Source organism: Podarcis muralis, chromosome 4 (assembly GCF_964188315.1).
Source record: "Podarcis muralis chromosome 4, rPodMur119.hap1.1, whole genome shotgun sequence".
Classification (NCBI taxonomy): domain Eukaryota; kingdom Metazoa; phylum Chordata; class Lepidosauria; order Squamata; family Lacertidae; genus Podarcis; species Podarcis muralis.
This window is the reverse complement of record NC_135658.1, coordinates 106,159,021-106,165,545: the sequence shown is the minus strand read 5'-3', so window position 1 is coordinate 106,165,545 and position 6,525 is coordinate 106,159,021. Positions and strand designations below refer to the sequence as shown.

At 44.7% G+C, this 6,525-nt stretch overlaps 1 long non-coding RNA gene across 1 annotated transcript; it reads left to right on the top strand.

Moving 5' to 3' along the window:
• The first annotated feature begins 1,413 nt into the window (after positions 1–1,413).
• Positions 1,414–6,199, top strand: LOC144327563 (uncharacterized). Its single transcript, XR_013392717.1, has 2 exons — positions 1,414–2,933; positions 4,804–6,199. It is a non-coding gene; the product is annotated as an uncharacterized LOC144327563 (long non-coding RNA).
• Positions 6,200–6,525: the final 326 nt, after the last annotated feature.

The window sequence follows — 6,525 nt, the reverse complement described above, 5'->3', positions numbered from 1 at the left end:
ACCTAGGGAGATAGGTTCAGAGAATTGTGTTAGGAGATGGTGTGCCCACTAGGGCTGAGGCTATCTGTCAATTTAAGTTTCTCTGTGTTCCTCATTTTTCTTAAGGTCAGTTCTTTACATGTCCATTTCAATTTGCAATTGCATATACAGACAACTCCCAATTTACTAGTGTTACATTCCAGGCCTCCATTCATGTAACTGAAATTGTGTACAGTGGTACCTCGGGTTACATACACTTCAGGTTACATACGCTTCAAGTTACAGACTCTGCTAACCCAGAAATAGTACCTCGGGTTAAGAACTTTGCTTCAGGATGAGAACAGAAATCGTGCTCCAGCGGCGCAGCGGCAGCAGGAGGCCCCATTAGCTAAAGTGGTGCTTCAGGTTTCAGTTTAAGAACAGTTTCAGGTTAAGAACGGACCTCCAGAACGAATTAAGTACTTAACCCGAGGTACCACTGTATATTGGGAGCACCCTGGATAGTCCTCCTGGTTCATGAGATTCCTCCTCTGGCTCACAGGAGGCACTGAAGTCAGAGCCTTTATCCCCCCCCCCCCCCTTTAAGCTTTGAACTGAGGAAGTTTCCACCTGTGAAAACAGGCCTGTAAATCTGAAGAACAGTTACCCTGAATTCTGCAATAATGTACTTTCCTCAGCAGACTTTGGATTCACAAGAGTTCCAGCCTGCTGCTTCCTCCATGCAGAATGATTGCCATGGACTGGCTGGATGCAGAGCACTGGTGGGAGCTACCGGCTGGGGAACTACAGGCAAAGAAGTGGCAGGACCACAATATGTGGACAGACGGAGAAGAGAAGCAGACTGGGAGGAGAAGATGCCAGAAGCTGAAGAGGTAACAGGGTTCCGTGAGCAGAAAGAGGCTGGGGCAGACAGCAGTGCAGAATAAGGGGCAGAAGAAGAGGCTGGAGAGGCAGCTATGAGTCAGGCTGGTGAGGAGACACAGAGAGATGTGGGAAGGCAGAAGAAGAAGAAGAAGAAGAAGAAGAGTTTGGATTTGATATCCCGCCTCTCACTCCCTTTAAGGAGTCTCAAAGCGGCTAACATTCTCCTTTCCCTTCCTCCCCCACAACAAACACTCTGTGAGGTGAGTGGGGCTGAGAGACTTCAGAGAAGTGTGACTGGCCCAAGGTCACCCAGCAGCTGCAGGTGGAGGAGCGGAGACGCGAACCCGGTTCCCCAGATTACGAGACTACCGCTCTTAACCACTACACCACACTGGCTTCAGTCCTCACAACTGTGTCATAGGGGCAAGAGCTACCAGGGAGAGTTGCTGTACTCACTAGGCCTGGCCTCCTGAGCTCTTTGTTTCCTTGAATAAAGATTTAACTTCACTGATACCATGTGAGTTATTGCTGACCTGCTCCTGGCTCCTGCCACTGACACTGATGGTGTGGCATCTGAATATAGACTGCATTTTTAATCAAGGCATATATTGGCTTATATTTGATCAGGTTCCTAAATTAAATGGGCTTAGATTTTCAAATGTTTCATGCCAGGCAAGAAGGCCAGCTGTTTATAGAGAAAACCTTGGCCATTCTCCTAAGACAAGGGGCCCCCCTTTGATTTATAGCAGAAAACAATTCTCAAAGTCATAAAAGCTGGAATTACAGGTTAAAGAGCAAGGTTACGGAAAATAAAACCATGTGCCTTAAACTTGAGCCAGATCTTCTTTCTAAGGTTAAAAGGCCAAGACCAAATGGAGAAGCATCTAGCTGGCAGAAAGAGAGGCTTTTTGGGAAGTCTTTTTAAAGCATTTTTGGGAAGTCTTTTAAAACTGTTTCTTTCTTAAACTGAGAGAGTTAAAAAGAGCAATAAATGTTGGGAAAGGCAACTGGCTTGGCTGGGGAAGAAGAAGCTTCTTCCTATTTTATTTTGAGGCTGGAAAGGAGGGTGAAAGGGGGGGGTGAACTGAAGAGGTTCCTTTTAAAAGCTGTTTTTTACTGAGTTCCTTCCTTTTTACTTTGAGAAGCTTTATTCTTTTAAAAGGTTACCTATGATAATGTATGAAATATATTGGTTTAAATGTAATTATGCAAAGGATCTAGAAAGAAAGAAATGTTAAATTCTTATTTCATAGAGTCATATTGCTGTAGGAGACCAGGGGGGCAGATGAGCCTAGCTCCCTGCCAGAAATGAGACGCCATCCGAGCAGTTCTGATATATATGGTTGTCAGACATTTGTTTAAAGACCTCCAAAAGGAGATATTTCATTGATGATGCATGAGAATATGAACCCAAGGTCTCTGACATCTGTTCAAGATAAAAATTTAAGATTAACCATTTGTTTTAGAAGGCAACAGGGCAAGGAGGGCAAAGAGGTGAGCTGGTAATTAAGATTCCTTGTTGAGACACATGTAAAGATATATTAATACTTGTTTGTCAATTATAAATGGAAGGAAATATAGCTCTTTGTCTCCCATAAAAGGCAATAGGAAATGAGTGTATTTTTGTGATTGGTCATACCAATCAGCCAATAGGAATTCCAACCAGGCTGGTTGGACAGATGCAGCCAGAGGAGAAGCAAAGGGGGCTGGATTAAGGAAATATAAGTGCTGGCCATAATGGCAGGAGGCCAGGCCAGAGCTTGGTAATCATATACCACTGTGCCTCACATTTATTTGTCTGACAAATAAATTATTATTTTAATTTCTCTGTTGCTGCGTTGAATATTTCATTCCAGCTAAGCGTTAACCACAAGCAGGGTGCTACATTTTATGGTGCCTGCGACTCGGATAAGTGGTCTGCTGGAACGCAGCCCCTTCGCCTACTGAGCAGGGTACAAGACAGAGGATCACTCACTGCCTACTCAGCGCGCAATGGAAAATTTTTTTTCCAGGGGAACGCAGCAGTCTCGTCTGTCTGATACCCTGCCCACCGACGGCGACGGACCGGGGGGAAACGGAACCAGCTAAGGGTAAGTGCACTAAAGGGTTTTGGCCCTCCAATTAATTGGGAGGAAGAGAAGTCCTGATCAAACTTCTGCGTCTCAGTAAAGGGGAACTGAGTACGCTAGGTGGCTGGGTACATCAGATGGTGATCTGGTGTAGGGAAAAGGGAAGATTGGGAGGTAGAGTGTGGGTGAAGTATCTTGCGCATTGCATGTGTGAGAAAGTACAATGTGTAACTGACCTAAGTGTGGAGTGAGTACTACTTCGTTTCCCAGTAAGGTGTGTGTGTGAGTGACTGAGTGGATACTTCACAGGGCCATACAATGGGAGTTGGGGGTTCAAAGGGGGGAAATACACCTCTTGAATGTATGTGAAATAATTTTAAGAAAGCCTTCTCAGGGGCATATGGAGTCAAAAGGACGCCAGAGCGCTTGAGAACGTTATGTGAACTAGAATGGCCAAAACAAAATACTGAATGGCCATTTCAAGGAACCTTTGATATAAATTTAGTAAGCAAACTTTGGTCTAACATCACCAAGGAAACTGGAGGGTGCCCAGAACAATTTTCATATATAGATTCCTGGCTGAGCACATTAAATAAAAATCCTCCATGGATAAGGGAATGCAAAGTCCAACGATGCAAATTATTGGCTGTAAAAGCCAAAGCTAGGAAAGGAATCTTGCCAAACAAATTCAAACCCTCCACCAGTTGTAACCCCAAGGCAAGAAAGTGGAATGAATAATGGGGGTGGAGTCATAGAACTTGATTCCTTGATAGATTATGATAAATATCTTCAGGAGGCATTGGAGTCCTATAATGAAGCCCAAGCAGAAGTGGTTATTCCACCTGTGAGTCCCAGTAGAACTCCATCTACAGTCTCCTTTAGTGGAACAACTGATTGCCTACCCTAAACCCCTGTACATCTATTATTACAGAAGTTACAGGGAGACCTTAATCGGTCAGCAAGCAATACAGCTAGGCGTATAGAGCTGCCAAAAGAACGCCTTGGGACAGATACCATCCCCTATGATTTGAGGCCCCTAGAGCAAAGCGAAGAGAAAGGTCACGTAGTAGCCCCTCTTAGAAGAGTATTTGATGCACTTGAGGAGCCTGTGCTGGTTAATGGGCAACCTGGACCACGGCCACCTCGAACTTCGACCCTGCAATGTATTCCATTCACAACTACAGTCTGATGAATTGGAAAACGCCCCATCTTTCGCAGAAAAACCTCAGGCTATGATGGACTTGGTGACTTCAATAGTAATACTCTCTTCACCACTGAGGAAAGGAGAGACATAATTGAAAAGGCACAGATATATTTGCGTGAGCAGGCCAGAGTGGGAAATATTTATAATATTGACCGTCATCTCCAGGACAACTATCCCTTGGAAGATCCTAATTGGGATCCAAACAATGCGATTTACCTGGCCAGACTTACCACCTACCGCCAGACGCTTGTGCAAGGTATTTGCAGGGCATGCCAGAAGCCCACTAATATGTCTAAAGTCTCAGGAGGGTAGATGTGTTACCCATAACACTGTTTCGTGTTCGGTGCGCACCCACAAAAAGACTTAAGTTGTCACCTTTTGAGCTCCTGTATGGGAGGCCGCCCTCCTTTGTTCAGGATATTCCAACTGACCTCAAACAAATAGGAGACCATGTGACACAGGGATAAGTGCAATCTCTCCCCCGTGTTTTTGTCTCTCTCCCGTGTTTGTTTGTTTGTTGTTGTTTTTTTCTTAACAGGTGGGCCCTCAAGCACACGCCGTGCAGCATTGCCAAGCCGATTCATCAGCTCCAGGCTGGCATAGCATATGGGTGAAAGAGTGGAAAACGTGATCCACTTGCACCTAAGTGGCGTAGACCTTACACCGTCTTGCTTTCTACTCCAACAGCGGTGAAGGTAGCTGAGGTGACCCCCTGGATTCATCACTCTCGTTTGAAGAAGTCTGAAGGCAGTTGGACGTGCAAAGGTGACCCCTCTAATCCTTTAAAATTGACTCTTTCTAAAAACCCCTGTATCTAGCCCTACCGGTAACGGGTTAGGTCACGGGCAACATTAGACGACCGGCCTGCTGCAGCCACAACTTGGAAGCTGGCTGACCTGCGCACGCCTGAAGCTTGAGGAGCGTCTGAACCAGCGACTGTGAGCGGGAAGATTCTCTTATACAATTGATTGACTGCCCCCTTGTGGAACAATTATCAGAGATATTACACATTGGGGATCCTTGGGATATATGTTTTGGTCTTGGTGGTTCCCCATTTCTGTCACTGGGGGAATTATATTGGGACTAATAGTTTTATGCTATCACAATAAGGTAATCTTTTGTGGAAGGAATGCATATGCTAGACATCAACATGATTTTATTATTAATCCTGATCCCTTGGTAAGGGGAAGGGTCCTTGAATCTGACCAAATTTGTTAAATATGGATTCAGCCATGACCACAATATGTGGGTAGGCTTAGCTGAAATGGTAGCCAATGTTGCAAATAGGACCAATTGCCTTGTTTGCTCTCTTGGGCCAGATGATTCAGAGGGAGGTATGCCCTTATTACTGATACCATTAAATGCCATTGGTATGGTAAGCGAAATGCCACACCAAACAGAAATACAGAATTTCCCCGGATGGAACTCAACTAAACCATTACAGTTACACCTGTACAAGGGGAATTCTGTGTACATAAATCATCAGATGCAGCTGATTCTACCATGATAGGCTCTTCTCATTGTCACTATACTTGGGATTATATTAAGAATAGTCATACCTGGGCACACGGTACTACCTATCGAACTCGGAATACCTTGCCCTGTGCACCTCCTTTTATTCATGCATGGAAAGTGGTATGGAACATAACTGTGACAGAGAAAGGCAATCTAACATACTGCACTGTGAACTCTCTGCCTCTTTTGATATTTCGCCTTCTGTACTCCACGTACCAAAAACCTCAGACCCGATGGTTGTGGTGGATATGTGGAGAATGGGCATACAAGAAACTCCCTTCCAAATGGAGTGGGACTTGTTTCCTGGGACGGGTATTACCACTAATGTGGATTTTGCCCACTAGTTCAGCTAAGCGAACACAAAGAAACGCTGATATTTCTCGTATAGCAGGAGGAAGTACCCAAAGTTGGAGCGGTACTAATGATTGGCCACCAGAGCGCATTATAGCCTATTATGATCCTGCCTCCTGGAATCCTGGTGAGCTCATACAAGGGGCACGGGATCCTATTTATAATCTAAACAGAATAATTCGATTACAAGCAGTAGTGGAACTTGTAACCAATGCAACGGCCCAGAGTTTGAGACTTATTGCATAACAGCTGGATGAAAGTAGAGCCGCTATTTTGCAGCTGAAAATGGGAATGGATTATGTACTTGCCAGGCAGGGAGGCCTATGTGGAGTCTTGAACTTGACAGGGAATGCCTGTTGCTTTAACATTTCAGATAATGGTTTTATGTATGGTGCCATGTATCATCTCATGTTTTAGGAGTACAATTAGCAAGATGATTTCAAATGAAACTTTACCTCATATCATGGCACTATATAGAGCCTTACCTCAGGAATATGATGTAGATCAAGCTATCAAGGACGCTTTGTAGCCAGGTCCTTGAGC